This window comes from Ambystoma mexicanum, chromosome 6q (genome assembly GCF_040938575.1).
Source record: "Ambystoma mexicanum isolate Mex_15411 chromosome 6q, UKY_AmexF1_1, whole genome shotgun sequence".
Lineage (NCBI taxonomy): Eukaryota > Metazoa > Chordata > Amphibia > Caudata > Ambystomatidae > Ambystoma > Ambystoma mexicanum.
Window position 1 is genome coordinate 1,122,871,543 of NC_090937.1, and position 20,437 is coordinate 1,122,891,979.

At 42.7% G+C, this 20,437-nt stretch overlaps 1 protein-coding gene across 4 annotated transcripts in view; it reads left to right on the plus strand.

The window, feature by feature from the left end:
- CORIN (corin, serine peptidase) overlaps nt 1-20,437 on the plus strand; it is a 1,135,185-nt gene that overhangs the window by 206,245 nt on the left and 908,503 nt on the right. The window contains exons 3-4 of one of the 4 annotated variants that reach the window (XM_069631714.1): nt 7,214-7,293; nt 15,186-15,276. The exons of 2 other annotated variants lie outside the window; for them this stretch is intronic. The gene's annotated coding sequence lies outside the window, so the exon portion shown is untranslated. The remainder of the gene's footprint in view (nt 1-7,213; nt 7,294-15,185; nt 15,277-20,437) is intronic. One more of the 4 variants, XM_069631713.1, reaches the window with a different exon arrangement.

Below are 20,437 nucleotides of genomic sequence, written 5' to 3' on the forward strand. Positions count from 1 at the left end.
GGTAGCTGCTGAGTTGGAAGTGGGTAGCAGAGCTTCGAGCGATGGCATTGTTGGTCAAGGGAAGATGCAGGATGTGTTCCGGAGACTGAAGATGCTCGAGCTGAACTGGAAACAGGTAAAGATCTGTAGGCGGCTTTAAGCGTTACGCTGCTCCAGCAGACTAATGCGAAGCGCCAGCATGCGGGTGGGGCTGGCTTATATAGCCTGGGCCCAGCCACTCCCTTTAGGCTCGCCTTGTGGCCCCACCTTGCCACTCCCCCTGTCTTCTGCATGTGCTTCCAATGCTTCTATACGGCCACGCCCGGCCTAGGTGCAAGTGGCTGAAACAAATTGAGTTCCCCGGTCAGAAACTAATACGGATGTACGGATGGGAAACCGTGTAACTTTACAATTTGTTCCAGGAATACTGTGGCCGGAGTAGCAGCAGTGGGAAGCCCCTTGAGTGGAATAAAATGAGCCATTTTGGAAAATAGTTCTACCACGACCAGTATTGTATTAAACCCATCATAGGGTGGCAGATCGGTAACGAAGTCCATAGATAATGTATGGCGTTGGTGGTACTCTTAATGGCCTCAACAACACTGCAGGACTTGATTTCTGGGATTTGTTTTGTGCACAGACACCGCAAGTTGTAACGAACTGGCCAACACCCTTTCTCTAGGTGGGCCACCAATAGTTTTTATGGATCTTGGCTCTAGTCTTTGCAATTCCAGGATGTCCTTCCACCAACGACTCATGATAGTTCACTATTATCTTGGTTTGTACTTCCTTGTCTTGAATATATACTTTTCCTTGAAAGTATGGTAGGTTGTCTTTGATGGAGTACTGGTCCCCATTACTCAACCATTCCTTTTGGGCTGTCTGGTCCATCTGTACTTGGAGATCAGTCTTCAAGTCTTTGCAGCAGGTAGTTGCCACAATCTGATGTTGAATCCGTTCTTCGGGAATAATAACTACCGGTTCAGATGGATTAAAGGCGTCTTTGTCCTCTCCCATATGTGATGGGGCATCTGCCTTTCCGTTACGCACTCCAGGTCTCTAGGCTATTACGAAATTGTGCTCGGCGAAGAATAAAGCCCAACGAAGTTGACGTGAATATTGAGCCTTGGCTGTTTTTAAATATTGCAGGTTACGGTGATCTGTGATAACAGTGACCATGTGTCTTGCCCCTAAGAGGTAGTGTCTCCAGGTTTTGAAGGCTCCTTTGATTGCCAGGAGCTCCTTGTTGGTGATTGCGTAATTCTTTTCAGGTGCAGAAAACTTACGGGACCAGAATGCTATGGGATGAAGTTGCCACGTCTCCGGGTCCTCTTGCGATAACACAGCTCCCATGGTAATACTGGAAGCGTCCGTTTCTACCACATATGGTAGGTCAGGCCGAGGATGTCGAAGTATAGGTGCTGAAGTGAAAGCTTGCTTTGATTCCTGAAAGGCGTTCTCTGCCTCGGAGGGCCAAAATAATTTTGTATTCTTTTTTAGAAGAGATGTGATTGGATGGACGATCTGTGAAAATCTTGGAATAAATAGTCTGTAGAAATTAGCAAACCCGAGTACATTCTGCACCCCTTTGATAGAAGTCGGGAATGGCCACTGAAGGATAGCCTCCACTTTGCGTGTGTCCATATGAACTCCTTGCGGAGTAAGCATGAAGCCCAAAAATGTGACCTCCATAACGTGGAAGGAGCATTTTTCTAATTTGGCAAACAGTCTGTGCTGATAAAGCTTTTCCAATACCGCTCTTACATGGCCAACATGATCTTCCTTGGACTGTGACTAGATCAGGATATCGTCGATGTAAACTAGGATGCAGACATCCAACAGTTCGTGGAGTACATCCTTCATAAAGAAGTGGAATGCCGCCGGTGCATTGCATAACCTAAAGGGCATCACCTGATACTCAAGGTCTGTATTTGGTTCGGAATGCTGTTTTCCACTCGTCTCCTCTTTTAACACGTACAAGTTGATAGGCCCCCGAAGGTCTAGTTTCGTCTAGATTCGAGCACTCTTCATCTGATAGAGTAATTTGGGGATGAGTGGCAGAGGGTATCTGTTCTTAACAGTGATTTAATTTAATGCCCTGTAATCAATGCATGTTCTGAATTTGCCTTCCTTCTTGGGTACGAAGAAGAGAGCTGAGGAAGCAGGGGACTTAGATGGGTGGATGAATCCGTTAGCTAAGTACTGATCTAGGTAGGTTCTTAGATGTTGATTTTCTTGCTCCGTTAAAGCGTATATTCTATTGCACGAGATTTGAGCCCTGGGTACCAGGTCGATTTGGCAGTCATAAGGTGTATGTGGAGGCAGGTTGTTTGCTTGTTCTTTTTGGAACATGTCTTGATAGTCCAGATACTTCGGGGGTAAGGGACCGGCAAAACCCAGGAGCGTTTTTGCCTTGATTTTGTGGTTTGCAGGTCCTTATGGTAACAGGTTTTGGCGCATTCTTGCAGAAAGGTCAGCACTCTCGTTTTCCAGTCTATCCTGGGATTATGAGTCTCCAGCCACGGCATTCCTAGGATCATCTGGAACTGGGGTGCCCAAATAAGATCAAAGGAGATGTCTTCCTGATGACCGTTCTGACTCATCAGCATAACCTTATCGGTGTGTTGCGTTACTGGCCCATGTGACAATTGAGTGCCAACCACTGCGGTAACGTTTTCCGCTTGTAGTTTCTCCTGAAGAGGGAGGCCTATTTGTGTGGCTAAATCCTGATCGATCTAGTTACCCACAGCTCCACTGTCAATATACGCGTCCAAAGCGTATACCCTTGATGGTTGCTGGAAGTGGACTAGGAGTACCAGAATGACTAGGTGTGAGGTCTGAACTACTTTCTTAATTTCGCTCGACAAGTGGACCCCTACACTTGTCCGGCGCTGGAGTTTTCTGGGATCTGGTCTTTTTCATCATTGCTGTTATCTGTTGCACCTACTATTTTCTTGGGTGGTTTTGTTGGGCAATCCCGAAGAAAATGTCCTGCCTTGCTGCAATATAAACAAAGTTGCTGTTGCCTCCTTTTTTCTCTCTCTGCCTTGGTTATAGGGGCCCATAATCCCCCAATCTGCATGGGTTCGGTTGTTTCATGGTTCTTGATTGTCCCTGGGTCGCATATAAACCGACCTCCCTTCAGTTCTTGTGCGGTCCATTTTTCGGTCTTGTAACCTATGATCCAGTTGTACCGTCAGATTAATATATTCTGCACAACACTTGGAAAATTGACCACTTGGGCTAGTATGTGCATTAATTCCCCACGTAGTCCTCGATAGAATAATGTGGTTCTCTTTTCTTTGGGCCAGTTGGTTTGTGCAATGAGGCGATTAAAGGTGGTTATATATGTTAGCAGATCATGGCTTCCCTGTCTTAGGGACAACAGTTCGTTATCTAGGGCTTGTCCTTGGGTGTGCCTCGCAAACAACTTTTCCAATTCCCGTTGAAATTCTCCAAAATTTTGAAGTACAGGATCATCCTGGTTAACTAATGGTATGGACCAGTCTGCTGTGCTGCCTCCCAATATGAAAGTACGAAAGCAACTTTTGCACTATCGTTAGGGAAGGCCCCTGGGAGTACCACCGGAACTAGTGGTGATGGCTGTGGCAAAGGGATTGGTGCAATTCCAGGTAAAGGGACTTGCCCTGCATGAGTTTGAAGCACCTGTCTTGCCAGTTCGTCAGTTCATTCTCGAGCGACAATTAGATCTCTTCTTAGAGCATTTGTCTCTTGTCTGGAGGCATGCACTTCAGCCAGTAGTTCCCCCAGCAATTGGGCCAACTGGTCAGTCTCTGAGGTGTTCATAATGCCCAGGCAGAGATTCGGAGAGGCTTTGCGTTCTGTTACGCTCACCTGGTCTTTGCGGGGGCGTTGGGGCACGGTTGGAGCCCTCCCTGGACTGGACTCCTCTGGTTTGGGCTATTCCCTCAACTGCGGTAGTGTAGACTGCTCGAGTTGCTCGTTGTACCCATGGGAGAAGGTAAGAGGCAAAGAGAATGCTGTGGCAGAATAGCGATCCCCCTCGAACCCTTTGTGCCAAAATGGGATGAGCATGCATTTTCCCATACGACCTCACCTGTTGTATTGTAAGGATGAGCTTGCCTTCCTGCTTTCTCTCAGCAGGGGCGGCGTTGATGGACCAAGTTGTGTCACTGGTCCTTGTGCGTCGTGGCCCAGATCGGCTGTGACCAATCAAACCTTGAAGGTTTGTATTTTATAACAATGATTATTGTCCGTATCCTTTGTGGTGATTTTCCCCAATGATTATTTTCCGTAACTTTATAATCTCCTTTCCTTCCCCTTTTAGGTATGAAGATGGCACGCGAGTACACGGTGATGGAAGCGAGTCCAAAACGCGGCCAATCTGGAGAACCTACAAGAGGCAAGTTGGGTTTCCGGATGATGCGCTAAGTTTGCGAGTTGCCCGGCCAAGCGTTAAAAGTTTATGCAATTGCTAACCTTGTTCTTTCTGTCTCCTTTGCAGGTTCAGCTAGTCGGCGCTTGATGGCAAGTGGTGCTCTGAACTCCTGTAGGGTGCCAGATGGAAGAATCCACTAGGATGCTGAGCCTGGAAGATGACCCCGTGTTGTTGGGCGTTCGGGACAGGTAAGGATGCAAGGCACTGCAAGAGTTGGATTTGCTGAGATAGGTAAGATGCGCGTAGTAGCTGAAGAGTTGGAAGTGGGTAGCAGTGCTTCTAGCGATGGCATGGCTGGTCTCGGGTAAGATGCGCGTGGTAGCTGCAGAGTCGGAGTCAGGTAGCAGAGCTCCGAGCAATGGCATGGTTTGTCTCAGGTAAGATGCAGGATGAGTTCTGGAGACTGAAGATGCTCGTGCTGAACTGGAAACAGGTACGGATCTGTAGACTAACGCAAAGCGCCAGCGTCGGGGTGGGGCTGGCTTATATAGCCTGGCCCCAGCGACTCCCTTTAGGCCCCGACTTGTGGCCCCACCTTGCCTCTCACCCGGTCTTCTGCACGTGCTTCCAATGCTTCTGTATGGCCACGCCCGGCCTGGGTGCACGTGCCTTAAGCATACTGTGTGCAGAGCACACTTTTAAATGAGCTTGGCCCTAAAGGCGCCAGGATTGGGTCCTTTGAGATCCTGCAGGGCATAAAGTTAATGGCCCTTGACCAGTGGCCATGACACAGAGACATGGATGAGGATTTGAAGCAGGTTTTTATGAAAAGCAATAAATACACTGGAGGTATTCAAGAAGGGAGGTAAATGGGAACAGGAAGGCTAACAAACGAAGAAACACACAGAGTCGGCTCTAGAATCGGAGAGTTTTCCAAATTAACTGAAGAATGGCTTTGGAGCCCGCTCAAGCCTCTGTAAACATCACACACATCTACTGTATGGCTTATTATGAGATGTCAAGGTGGGGTTTGCGATTTTGAAATGTATCATGGCTTTCAAGGAAGGCAAGTGAATCTCTTACAGTATTGGGGTGATGGTGGTGGGGCATTCCCTTGTTAGCTATAACATGAACAGATGTGGGTGTAAGGCTTCTGCTCGAGGAGTGATCATTAGGTGGCAAATATGTGGCAAGTATGTGCGACAAAATGACGACTTCGTTGCAGGAGTAAAGGGATGGCTATTGGCTATACTCCTTACTCAGCCTCACACTAATACTAAACCAGTAGTGATGCTAATCATAACTGTGGAACAGATACTCCCCGACAGCTATGCCTCCTTTGTCTTTTGTGGTCATGTGGGCTGAGGGCAGGGTGTACTCTTTTTGGATGGGTGTGAGGTGATTGCAGTAGTTAGATTTGATGGCATCCCACTGATGGTCAGTGTCGAGTTGGTTTGATGGTGCAAACTCCTGATGGGTCAAGTTGGCTGTGGGACAATGTTTTCCAAAGTTCCAAACAGCGGTGGAATCAGCAGCAAGACAATGGCTTCCACTGGGTAGAGTCAGCATTTGCAACAAGTTCAAGGTCTTTCAGCAGAGTGGGTCCGTGAGCAAATCGGTTGATCCCATGAAGGCTGAAACTCTGGTTGAGTTACTCGAGATAATCCGCAGCAATGGATCCAGCAGTGTGTGAATGGCTCGAGAGCCAGCAAGTGAGTTGATGTTTGCGTAGATTGCCAAAAGCAGCGGGCCCTGTGGCAGCTCGAAGGTGTCCAGTGCAGTTGATCCAGTTCAAAGTGGTGGAACAGGATTCCAGCTGGTTCTGGTTGTTGGGAGTCCAAATCCAGGGCCTATGGGACAAGATGAGCACTTTGTTCTGCACTCCAGTTCAGGGAGCTTGGCTGACAACTGCAGAGGATCATTCCTCTGCAGTTGTGACAGTCTGGTTCCAGTGCAGCCGGTAGAGAAGTATTGGCCAGCAAAAATGTACCCCAACTGTTCCCTGTGAATGGTTAGGGACCAGAGATCTACTCTGCTTTGGATACCTTCAGTCTTCACCTGTATGGCAATCGACTTAAGGATACACTGTTTTTAATAGAGGTCCTGATGATTTCTTCTTGTTGTTGTAGAAGTCAACAGGTGAATCAAAGAATTGTCAGGTGGGGCTCCTTTTAAATATAAAGTGCCACAGGGGATAGCTCCAAAGCAGGCCTGTTTTAAATGAAAATCCAGGTGGTTGTAACAAGTGCCCTTTGCCTTTTTGAAATCAAACCCAGAGTACCTTGCCAGCTGAAAAAGGGTGAGACAGACAACCAAGATGATGAGAACATTCACACAGCCCACTCCTCCTCTCTAGCTATTCTGCCCTTTCTCATACTTGCTGACGTCAAGAGGACTCCAGTGCTCAGCACCTTGGTGTGAAAGTGGCTTTTCTGTGTCACTGGTGCTGCCTCTGAAGCACCGCTTCCTGGGGTAAGTTCCTGCACCCTGAAGTAATGTGTGGTTTTCCTACAAGGCAATCAACAGAGGTAGCATACTGTCCATGATCTCACATAGTAGCTGTAGAGACGGTCATGCCAAACAACAAGAAACACAGTCCTGTCATAGCTGAGCCCTGCTCCCAGAGCTGACACTAGTGTGACATCAGATTTCTGTAGCTGTATAATTGTGTGTATAATTATGTGATCTTAGCAGTCACCATGCCCCAACGAGGCACTATAATTTTGTTATGGTGCATTTAAGGAAGGGATGTCGGATTGGCAGATTTCCTTTTCAGAAACCGAATTACCCACATCATTTTATGTTAATAAAAATAAAAAAGCTTGCGCTATTCCAACCTCATCAATCCGTATGAATTTGATTTTTTTTCATTAGGTGGAGTTGAATATTCGCCAATTTTGAAAGTTGTTCGACATGTGCTTCCGTTGTTAAGCTGGGTCCGGAAACAATCGCAGGTGTGTACACTTGTAAGACTGTTTTGGCTGCATACATTGAATGTTTATCATATGTAACAGATCTCATCTGTAAGAATGAATAGCAAGGAAACGTTATGACTGCCAACCCGTTGCCCATGGTTACTGGGTCAGCGGGATGTGAGGCGTACGTGACGCTGTCACGTTCCTGTATGCGAGGAGTCACGTTGCCTAGCAACAGTGATCCGTAAACGCCATACCGCAAACAAGACCTTCCATCCAGTCGGCGCTCATTCACACCCAAGAGCAAGGTTAGATCCTGACAACAGACAGACCACTGTCTACTATATCGAACTATGATCATATTGAAATAAGGGTATACTTAGCAATCCTGGCAAACGGAGAGATGAGTGGGCACCACAAAATTCAAAAATTACTCTAAATATTAAAGTCAGTGTAAAAAGAAGAAGAGTTAAATGTTCAGAATAGTAGTTCTGAAGGAGCTGGCTGTGATAAGTCTGGAGACACCCTGACTCAAAAAATACAACAGAAGCTAAAGACCAAGTAGCAATACTAGGTCACACAGCCGCTCTCTTTGGGGCCCAATCTGGGTACGTAGTTGTTCAAAGTTCAAAGCAATATGAACAGGTATCCAAAATGTATAATGCTTAATCAAAAAAATAGATGAGTCTGTTTCATGGTTGAGTATCCAAAATGATTATTTATCCAAAAGAAATTCAAAACAAAAAATGTCACTAATGAATTCTTAGTGAGGGAGCAATTGCCACAATCCATACATAATTCAGACTGAAATATGCCAATGCATTTCGGAAATAATTTCCTTCTTCAGGGCAAGTCTAGTAATCAGAGTGGGCATGTACAAACACATTAACATCATAATAAGCACATTTGTTGTAAAAATGAAAAGAAAATGTAACATACCGATCAGCAGTGTTTTCAATGGTTGGTGGATAGAAACGACAAAATAAGAATACCCTATAAGTGATATGAAATGCAAATCAATAACAACAAAAGGCAATGAAGTTTAGTTTTACCTTATTGGTGTGGCAAATGGTGTAGAACAAAGCGTATGTGCCCACAGAGAGATGGGCCAACAGCAATGTCGTAGATAGCAGGGGTAAATATAAAATCCAATTATGTTCGTAACAAATCGAATCTAGTAATCAAAAAAAGAGGACCAGATCAGATGCCTCATCATTACTGGTATACGCTTGTATTTAATAAGGTAAAAGCGATGAAATATACCTTTAAGCACGTGGAGCGTGCAGATCCTCCTGTGTGTGGCTTCACTGCAGTAACTCGGACTGCCGTGTTTTGCCATTGCCGAGACAACGGTACTTTAGTAGCACACGTAGCAAATCGAATCTAGTAGTAAAAAAAAGAGGATCAAATCAGATGCCTCATTCTTTACTGGCATACGAGTGTGTGTAATGAGATAGGAGCGGTGTGTTGAGCATGAATCAAATACCTTTAAGAACACAGAGTGTGCAAATCCTCCTGTGTGTTGCTTCACTGCAGTAACTCAGACTGCCGCGTTAAGCCGTTGCTAAGACACCGGTTCTTTTGTAGCACACGTGACCGCTTCGCATCTGCGAGTGGTCACGAAATAAGTTATGTAGCAGGTTCTAGCCTGCAGAAAAGAAGACATTAAATATTTATGAGCTATGCCCTATCTATGCCCACAATTGTGATAACAAAAATTAGGAAAGAACAAAAGTAATAAAAATGGAAGAAATACTCCATGTTTGAAGTGCAAGTAAAGGCAGCAAAAGGGATATTTCTAAACTCCATGAGAACACAAATATGTAACCAACTGGATCAATAAATGCATATCATATGAGCAAGTACACAAATACAAACATAAACAGGCAAGTACTGAAATCAACCTCATATGCCAAAGATGATCAAGGTCCAGCCTCGTCGCAGAAGGTGACACCCTTGGGTGGCACCTTGGGTCCCAGACGACGTCCGGGATATGCAGCAAGGCTGATTTAGGTGACACAAAGCGAAGTTTCAAACTGCAAATAGTACGAATTCTCGGAACATGTAGTCAAATACACAATAGGAAGCACACTGGAGGCACAAACAGTAATGTATATCAAATATAACAGTGATAGTTGATTTCTTCCAGCCTTGCTGCATGTCCCGGACATCATCTGGGACCGAAGGTGCCACCCAAGGGTGTCACCTTCCGCGACGAGGCTGGACCTTGATCATCTTTAGCATATGAGGTTGATTTCAGTACTTGCATGTTTGTTTGTTTTTGTGTACTTGCTCGCCTGCAGGTATGCTCTTTCATTTGCAAATATTCATCTCAATGACATAGGCAATATACGACTAACATTCTAAAATTGCATTTTACTCTCGACTCTTACAGATAACTGTGCATACATCGGCCAGATGGCCGACCAATCGAGTAACAATTGTTGAAACCAGACAGTGCCTCAGGCATTCATTCCTTGGACATTTAAGCCGGAAATGGCTGCTAATGCATACCTACTCATTTTGTTGCCCTTATTTTCTATGTCTTTTGACCCACTGTCTGGATTGGACATGGAATGCAAACATTTACTTAGCTAATTTGATGTTTTGGATGTTTTTATATGATGACAATACCATTGGCCTTATGACATGTATATAATGTTTTTGCTTTCTGTTATTACACTCACCTGGGAATAGGTTTTTGAAAATTGGAAGAATGGAAATATTATCATTTACTGTTAAATCGCACAGCCCTGAAGATGGACTTGGCCCGAAATGCATTGGCAACCCAAATGGTGGCACTGATTATCTTTGATGCACTTTTGCCTTCAAGCAATTAAAGACTGAAAATATACTCAAAATGTTTCTATTCTAATATATGAAATGTGAGCATTAACAAATGGATAAACAATAGCAGCTCTTTTTTAGAGCAAGACAAGAGCATACCTTGAACTAGAATTTTTGTCTAGTTCTTTTTAACCTTGTGTCAAGGCTTCAAGGCATGCGCTGATTACTTTAACCACTTCAACATAATCTACAGGATAAAGACGTGCCCACCCATAATCATCTTGAGTCAATGCTAAAATGTCTTCCTTTCAGAATTAACATCCCCAGAAGAACCCATAGGAGGTTCTTCAGAATCCTTGGCGAGCCTAAGAATCCTTGATGCTGTAAATCAGTGATCCCTCCTTTGCAGTTTCTTTGTGATTCACTGCAAAAGTTACCAAAATACAATCTAAAAAATAATCTGTCTATATTGAAGCTAGACTCAACAAGTGTTAATGGAAATTGGTCCAGTATAGTGGTCTTCATTATCCCAATCTTATAAAAAACAATTCATAATTGTATTTCATCAAAGTCTGTCAGCGCCTGCAGATTTGTAGTATCATCAATGTGTGCTTATTTACGGCCTTGGATCCAGAGGCAGTTAAACTTGCTACTGTAGTTCCACTTTGAACAAGCCCCGAACTGCCCCAACTCGCCTGTCAGATTACAGAACAATCTCCAACTTGCCATATAAAGCTATACTATTAGACCACATCATGGTAGTAGAGCTGAAAAATGTATCCAAAGAGTACAAAACCTTACATGCTCATTAGCTGGGGTATCAGCCATTCAATGCACCAAGTGAGTGGTCTATGCTGGGCGACCTTAGATCTCAGGCTGACATAAGGAATAAGAAGTGTCAGAACTCCGATCCTCTTTGATCTGACTGCAACTTACAAAGTAGATATTTTGTCAGTCCAGTCGTATCAGACCTGTATCAAATCTTTAAACTGGGCAAAGCCTTTATAGGGCCACAATACCTTTTTAGGGAACATGTAGTCTTGCTCCCTTTCCTTAGATCAGTGTCCAGGAACAATACATACATGTCGCGCCCCACAGAATTCTGCCCTGTCACCAGTACTATTTAATACCTACCTAATGCCATTTGATGAAGCTGATAGAGGTTTTAGCATGTTATCAGTTTGATAACTTATAGGTTAAGTGCCCGTCTCTGACATCAGGAAATTCATAAAATCCTTGCAGAGCAGACTTCTGGGGGGTCTATAAACTGAGTGCCATTAAATCGGTCAATAATAACCACTATTCTTGCAGTGTGTAGAAGTGCCAGGAATCCACCATGATATCATTAGTGTTATGCTGATGAGATGTGAATTCACTGCCTTTTCATAGATGAGTGAAATGCTAAAACACGAATGGTCTTGCAGATGTTCATGTGTCTATGGCTGAAATAAATTTCAGGTGAATATCATAAGTCTTTTGGGCCTCTGATATCTGACCTAGTGAGGCAAGTCGCTGACCACTTCCAGTGCACAGGGTAAATAATTCAGTGGACAAAGAATTGTCATGGACACCCGAGATGTATCCTTCGAGTCCTAAAGAGAGGTTTCTCTTATTTAACCTTTTGATATAAAGTGCAGGCCGCTCTGGCTCTGGTAATTTCCCAGTAGTAATTCACTGAAAATAGCTACACTCCTAGAGTAGTATTTGCAGCACTTGCAACATGTGGCAGCATGTCGTATTTTACAGCTTAAGTGGGGTATCATGTCACTCCAGATGTGGTCTCCATCGCAGAGTGACACTGACGTCACTAATATTGTTCACTATTGTTCACTATGCCATTCAAAGCGTTGGTCCAGTGTTTCAACGAATCACATTTCATCATTAAGTCCATGCTTTGCTTTGCCATTTGGGTGCTTGCTGCTACTACCTAAGTTGAAGAGACTAAGAGTGGATGGCAGGTTGATGTCTTGATGACATCACACTTTCAATATAGCTATTTACCAAGTTATTATGTTATGAGGTACTGCTCAGCAACTTTCGCTAACTGCTTGCAAAACGTTTTGTTGGTAGCTGTTGCCTTTTAGATCTGCTGTTTAGCATAACATGATATACTTTCCATATCCCATAATGCTCTTAGTACTGCTACGAGGAAGAGGGATCCAGAGTTTCAAAAGTGTAATGTGTGATCTAGTTGTTATAATGACCCACACTTGAGCGGAACCTTAAAACATTGTAGCCTTTCAGATAGCCACAGAGAGATAGCTGAAGTGGCAGAAGCAGCAGGAAGAAGCAGGGAATGGAGTCACCGCTGTGTGAAGTTTGTGGAGAAGAACATGATCCCTTGTGTATGCAGAGGATGTGCAGCGGGAAGTGTTATTGATTCCAGCAACCCCAAGGGAGAGGGAAAATCCCTGCATTCGGAAACCTGCTCCGGTGTCGGCCTTTCACCGGCAAGCATAGAGGGTTGCGCAAGTTCCATTGATGGGCTGGCAGACAGTGGAAAGCTGGCAGGAGCTGTCAAACACTGTAGGAGTCCCGACGAAGAAAGAAGAGGAGCCAGTGTGTCAGGAGACGCCTGGAAAAAATGGTTAGCTGGCCTGAAGCAGGTGACCCCAGGGCACTCGGAGAGAGAGAGACCGCTGAGCATTTTTGAATACCGGACATTTAAGTGTAAGCGCACTAAGCGCAACTCTGCTGCTATGAGATGTTGAGCAGGAGAATATTGTAACCTGCATTGCTAAAACCAAATTGGGGAATATCTTATATTGAATTACTATAACCAGCATTGCCAAAGAGGGGCAGTAACACAACAAATGGGAGACAACTTTCCCAAAGGGAGATATCTGAAATGGGGATGTTGTAACTTACATTGCCAAAGGCAAAGAGTGACAGCAAGTTTAATTGAGCACTCCCATAGCAAGATAATTCGCGGGAGGAAATAGTAAATCTCATTACCCTCAGCCAAAAGGTTGTATAAAGGAAAGTGATATACAGCTCGAGAAAAGCCCTCCTTGTACCAAGTAACACGGGGGAGACAATTGTAACTTGCATTGCTTGTGGGAAACAAGCCAGGTTGAGAACAATTGTTCTTTTGTGTAGTATGTTGGAGAAAACAGTATGGCAATTATGTAAACAAGCCTTACCACAGAGTACAAGTTGTAGTAGTAGGAGTTTTTGTCCTGGCAGGGGAGTAAGCCAGGAAAGGGACAATTAGTAGTTAGTCCTGCCAGGCGAGTTGACCAGGAAGAAGATTACTAGAAGTACTTTGAAAGTGGTATAAGGTTGTGATGAAAAAGAAGTAGCACTTCTCCATTAATGTGTTGGATGAACAGTGGTGTTGGAAAAGAATTGCAAATTCCAATACCGTGTTTGATTAACTGTTTTATAACCATGCTGACTAAGATGTTCTTTCTAAAGAAGAAATATGACACAATAATAATTGATTTATCTTCAGAGAACATTTGCCTTGACTTCTGACTAGAGGTGTGAAGAGGAAGTCTTTTTGATTCGCCAAGCGGAAGGTTCTGGAAACTGTGACCATTGTTTGCAAGTGTGGAAAACCTCTTGAACTGAGGCAATCACTTTGCCAAGTGAAGGATATATTGAATGAAAATAACTTTACTCTCTACCTGTAGTGGAATTTGGATTGTGAAAAGAACTGTTCTGAAACTGAACTTTAGTTGTAAGCATCCTGAATTGATACTTTAGTTGGAAACATCCTGAATTGATCCGGGGACGGGGATCCAACCCTGGTCACAAGGATTCCAGGTTATAGGTTTTGTGTTTGAACTTGTTATTTTGTGAAGTTAAGTTGACCAATTATTCCTGTATGATTGTATTGTGTGTATTAGTGTGAGGGACATATATTTTGGATATTAGGTCGATTTCTTTTAGCCTTCGTTTGTCAGGTATAGAAACCTTTGTTAGGCTAGTGAAAGGTAGGTGTTTGTCTCACCCCTTGTTATTTAATAAAATCGAAACTTGTGACAAACTTGTACTCAAGTGTCTGTCTCACATATCTGACCCCTCATAATGGTAAGAGGGCCACATTCCTTTCATCTGTTGGACTTCACTAAATCCCTTCTATGCATAATTTTACACACTATTTGAAGCACTTTACAGTGACCTCAAGTTGATGAGCAGCATGCTGCAAAAATCTGCATAAATCAATAAATAATTCACCCAAGACTTTTTTGAGCTGCCTAATCTCAAAATGGCTTCCTTAGAAGAGAACAATGAGATTGAAATGTGGTTTTCTGATAACAGAAATATGGGCTGATAAGTAGGACATAGTAAAAAGATTGACAGTGAGCATGTACAAGAATACAGCCCATTGCAGATTTTACCTGCAGAAGTAACCTTGTTTCTATTGAGGATGCCAGAATTCTTAGAAGACAAGACGCAAGCAAAAAATTCCTCATATAGCTGGGTTATATGCAACTGATCGATGGGGTCAACCGTTAACTTCAAACTAAGAATTAATTTTTTATTTTTTTTGGAAAGAACATTGAATAATTAATTTATAATGGATGATATGCCCTTAAAAGATTTTCATGATATACTGTGTTCTTTTTATGCGGAAATCTGAATAAATGAAAATTGTATTATTTTTTAGATCATCTATCTCAGGAAGGAAGCTTTAATCTTGTTTAACCAGGATATTGATCATGATAATTTAGTAAACATGTTCATAACTTTAAAGACATAAACAGTGCAGCAGACGTTTGACATCCTATTAGATGGATGATAAAAAAAAAAAGAGCACAAGTGCTGCTTTTCTGGTAACAAAAATAAAAGGTTGTTCAGTGACCAGTGGTCTAACTGTTTAAAGAAGGCAGAACTCACCAATAACTATTACATCCGTGGATAATATCAAACATACAGTTTTAAGAAGAGCGTTGTTGTGTATGCTACGTAACATAACAAGAGGTGATATGAAATGTATTTGCTGCATCCATTGTACCATACGCTGATCTAGAGTTAGAGTGCTCTTGTCTTTCTCTCTCTCTCTCTCTCTCTCTCTCTCTCTCTTTCTCTCTCCCTCGTTCCACCCCTCTCTTCCTCTCGCATACTCTCTCGCTGTGTTCTCATTCTCTAAATGTCCTTTGTTGCCCTATTAGTTGTCATTGTCTCTTTCTATGCAGCTGAGAGAGAGAGACTTGTGCGTGTTTGCTAGAGCCACCCCAACTGTTGCTGAAAGTTACGCGGCCAGAAGGAAAAAAAAGATATCTTGTGGTGGGTGTTTTTTTTTTTTTGTGTGACAAAAGCAGCTATTAAAATGATAAATTATTCATTTGTTCTAACATTGTAAACCGGATCTTTCTAAAACTGTACAATTTTTTCCAATGATCTCTTCCAGTTAATATTTATGTCATAATAAAAATGTTACAGTTGTCTTGATAGGCAAAGCACATTTCAAAAGACTAGAATAAACATACAAATTATTTTCGGATCATTTCAAGATGGACAAAATGCCCCTATAAGAAAGGGGAGGGGGGAAAATAGCACCAGTGAGGGTTATGGCCTGCTGTGCATCAAATCTAACTGCATTGTGGGAGCTGAAGAATGAACATAGCTCTTTATATCTAATAGATATGACTGTGGTAATAGGGCTGTATGCTTAAATCACGAAGTATATGATGCAAAATGTTCTTGGCGCTCAAATCATTTTTTTTTATAACACTTAGACCCTACCTTAAAATGTTTGTTGCATTGAACCGCATATACTGATTCAGACAACCTTGGGACTTGGGTGTGATCATAGAAGGGCTGAGACCGCAATCACTCCATTCAAATCCAAGAGCCACCAGGAGATATGTTTCCTTTCCCTGGCCAGAGCTTTAGTCCAGTCTCAGGGGAGGAATGGTTCTGCACATGTTCAGCTTCCAATGCACAGATACCCTACAGAATCTTATGCCTTTGATTTCCTATGCATAGCCTTTTATCGCCGATTGTGCTACCCTAATTTGCCATTGTTTCAGGCATGTGTTAAATTAACACCCATAAAGGAGCTTGGAACATAATGAATTATTAGCATGTTATTTCAGGATATCCCTTTTGCTTTGCCTTTAGGTTATATCTCTGTATAATATTTGTAGGCGGTCCATCTGCCATTCCCTAAAACAATCTGTTTTCTGTAATTCCTATTTTGATTTGCAGCCAAAACCTGGCCCTTACATTTTATCCTAACATACAAAGTGTAAACAAGAGCCACAGGCCACCTTTTATAACATTATAAGGTCTATTGGACCTAGTTGGAGAGTGCACATGGAGAGGAATAGGAACCTAGAACCCTGCACCAGAGTCACAGAAGCAACTATGCTTAGCTGGACTCTCTTGAGAACCATACAATAGATAGCCCAGGAAGCACCCAGCAGCCCAGCTTAAAATGTCACCAGGGACCCGGAAAATGGGCCCTCTGAGTCCTAATACAGAGCGTCTGGAAAAGAACCACCCGACCGAGATATTTATTTATTGTGCATTTGTGATAATACAACATACCCTCGTCGGCCAGTTTACCTCTATCTGAATCCACTACCATGAATCACCAGGACAGGCACGGCCGCCGCATTGAGCACCAAAAGCATCCCATGAAGGGGGGCCACTCACCGATAACCACACCCACTCATGCCTACCAATATGCCCACTCTCCACTTCACATTAACAAAACAATAGAACGCAATATACACCCCTCGAGCAATTCGGCCTAGCTGCACACATACCTACATCGCTCATAGAACACCTCAACAGCCTGTTAGAATGCAGATATACCCCACGAAAAATCGGCCTAGCGGCACACATCATCTCTTACACAGGCCCCACAACAGCCAGAATGAAGACTCAAAGACCACCCTCCTTGCTGCGCACATAACACTGATCTCTCAGATCCTCCACACCACACCTATCATAAGAATGCAGCCAACCCCCATAAAACACTCTGGCTGCATGCATACCAAGTGCACCCAAGCACTATATGCTACACTACTCTCTCCACTGAAACGGACCACGGTCCCCGTGTGCGTTCAACCCACAGCTCTTTGAGATCATACAAATGGTACATAAGTCGCTATACAAATGCACCATAGCAGAACATGTACTCCGTCATGATTTAAACTAGAGATGCATGCTGTTCTGACTTCAGACTTTGGCCAGTAAAATATAACACATTAAAACCTCATGGGGAGCTTTCATGCATGATTTCCCTTTGTCGCACTTAAAGTTTGCATCATTTGAGAGATTTATGCAAATTCTAGAACAGGCAACACTTTACTTTTAATTAAACTCAGAATTTAATGGGCACCACTTGTAAATGAAACTTTGAATACACCTGGGGAAAAGTGTATCCAAACCAAACCGGCCTTATGGATTCATTTGTTTCATACAGTTTACCCCATTAAGGTAGCCCTGTTATGAGGGACAGATGTCTCGGGGAAGACCAAACTATCATTGTTATTTGTAGGGGGAGTGACCCGGGAAGAGGCTCAGGAGGGTGTTCTGTCAGTGAAAGCAGTGTGTAAGAAATCTACTTTTGTACTTTGAGTCTCACCTGGGAGTTATAAAATTGCAGCCTCTGCAATGATATAGGGTAGGATTTACTTCATTCTTGATTGTAGCCATGAGCATGTATATATTTTTTTATAATGTAATAATATAGCTTTGTATCATGGCCCAGGATTTTGAATTTGTCTAAAATGATATTTATTCTTTTTGCAGCAGTTTTAAATCCTGTTGGCATGGTCAATGTGCAAAGTTTTCTTCTTGCAAACAGCTCTGTACATCTAAAAAGAAGTTGGTACTACTGGTGGGATCCTCAGAAAGAATATATAGTAGTCAAAATTGTAAATGTTTCAATTTATTCCATGTATTAGTTTCATACATTAATCATCCTTCTGACATTGGTTAATCTCCCAACACGTGTTTCCCCACAGCTTTGGCTATGGTTCTTCAGGAGAGATTTCCTTATCAATATTTTCTTCCTTCCACAATTTTGTTTAAATTCCTTGGTTTGTTTGTATTATCCTTCACTTTTTACAGGAAATTCAGATTTTCATTCAGAAATCTTATGTTTATGTTGGTGCAGATACATCAACAAGGTACGATTGCCTTGATTCCTCCAGAATTTTGACTACTATATATTCTTTCTGAGGATCGTACCAGGAGTACCAACTTCTTTTTGTATCAATTTGAGTCATATATTGTTTCAGCCACAATATAGGCACTCCAGTGCAGACCCTGGAATCCTTAAACTGAATGTAAAGCACAAAGGACTCGCTCTGGAGAGGTGTTACAGCTGGAATTGGCTGAATTGTTTTTTCAAGCTAGCTCTCTACATCTGTCCAAAGTTTATCTTTCCATTAATAATTGCACTGCTATTTACTTACATTGTCTTATTTTTTTACTTCTGTTTCTTGGACTAGAAAACATTTAAGTGTTTGTTCCTTGTTGGTGAGTGTGCACATTTTCAATGGTAAACTGTATATTATGCTAATTAAACGGGATTATATAGTGCACGGCTGCCATTTTCAAGGTCTCTTCCTGCACACAATCATGTTCATACTGATTCACGGGCCAACTCTCTGAATGGTTTGGAGGATTTAGTGAAATAGTAGCAATCGCTTCTTCCAGTGATCGATTTTCATGTTCGATTTAGAAAGAATGGTCACTGAACGTATTTTGTCTTGTTTCGATAGATGTATGTTACAATATAACTGTTGAACAATCCAACTAGGGTGTTTGTAAGTGGATTTGCAATATTATATGCACGTTATAGCAGACTGATGACACAGAGAGATGGTACTACAACCCATTTCTTTTTTGCAATTATATTTGTATTGATTTTCTGTAAACAACAAATACATTGTTTTATATACAACATCAGAAAACAAGGACCTTCACTGATAACAATTTGACCCCTCAGAGATGCTGCCATCACCATCGCCTTCAATAAGCTCGTCTTTCATTCTGTTCCTCCGTCCACCCTGCCAAGCTCTATGATCCTAAACAACCCCTGCTTCCCCCTAGCCCCCAAAAAACGACAACCCTGGGTAACCAACATACTCAGAGATGTTATCGGATTCATACGATGAAGCCTCCATGCAATGAGATACCAACGACAAATCAATTTGTAACAATTTTCTTTCAATTGTACACATCCTGAAGGTTTCGAAGCTATACTCCAAATATTAAATGATGCAAAATCTATAGGGGTCCTGATATCTTTTTCCCATTTAGTCATATAAGCATGAGGGGGCCCAAAGCAGCTTCCATTAAGAATCTTGTAAAATTAGACATCTTCTGACATTGGGGGTTCCCGATTAACAGATCTTCAAATGTTGTTGTCTCTCTACTTCCCCGATGCACTTTTTAGAACTACCAATCAATGTTGCAACTATATATAAGGGATCTACGCGAAAACCTTGAATTTGTCACTGCAAATCCCATAACATTGTTTTTCTTCCTTTTACTCCCTTTTACCACACATGCATGTGGGGGAAACACGCCACAGTCCTCCCCCACATCACCCGTACCTTTATTAAAACCCTAACCCAACCCCCGTCTACAATTTCGCAGAAATGCGATTTTAAAAAAAATCGCACTATGGGATTTGCAGTGACATGATTCTATGTTTTTGACCTATTCCAAATACAAGTATATTTGGGTGATTCTGGCAGAAGAAAGTTTGTTTGCGTTCATTAAAGGACAAAGCTCTCCCCCAAATATTTGGCCTATCCTCTTTATTCCAACTTGTCCTTGTGCCACTAGTATTGTTGTGAAATGCTGCCTCCCCCCAGGGGCAATCCAGCATGAATCATGCATCACGGTCCCCAACCCATATTGGTCAAATCCTTCTTATTGTTTGGTACCATAGTGAGAGTTACTATCAAGAAATGGGGCTACTTAAGCTGCGTAGGAGTAACTTTACAGATTTGGTACACCAAGTCCGCCCCCCCCCCTCCCTAGCAGCCACCAGTGTGTGGCCGGGAACGCTAGGAGTTGTGTTGGTCCAACTGAATCTAAAAATGTGTGTTTGAAGGTACTGTAGGATCTTTTTTGGAATTATCCGAAGGGCCCACATCACATATAAGAGCCTAGGTAAAAGGGTCTTTTTTACAGCCGTAATCCTGCTCAACCACAAGATTTCATGTTCCTCTTTCAGATTTTTGCATAATGCCGAAAGATGTGCGTGGGTAGTATTCAGGTGAACTCCCAAATTATGTAAAGCCCTGATTCCAGTGAAAGCCAAATCGGAGTATCTTTTTACCAGCATTGATTCTGTAATGTTTAAGATGTGACTTGGTTCAATTTATTTTAAAACCGGACACCTTGTGGAATAGTGGAAGCATACATATTGTATTTGGCAGGGTCGTATTTGAGTTGTGCATGAAGAACAGCAGAC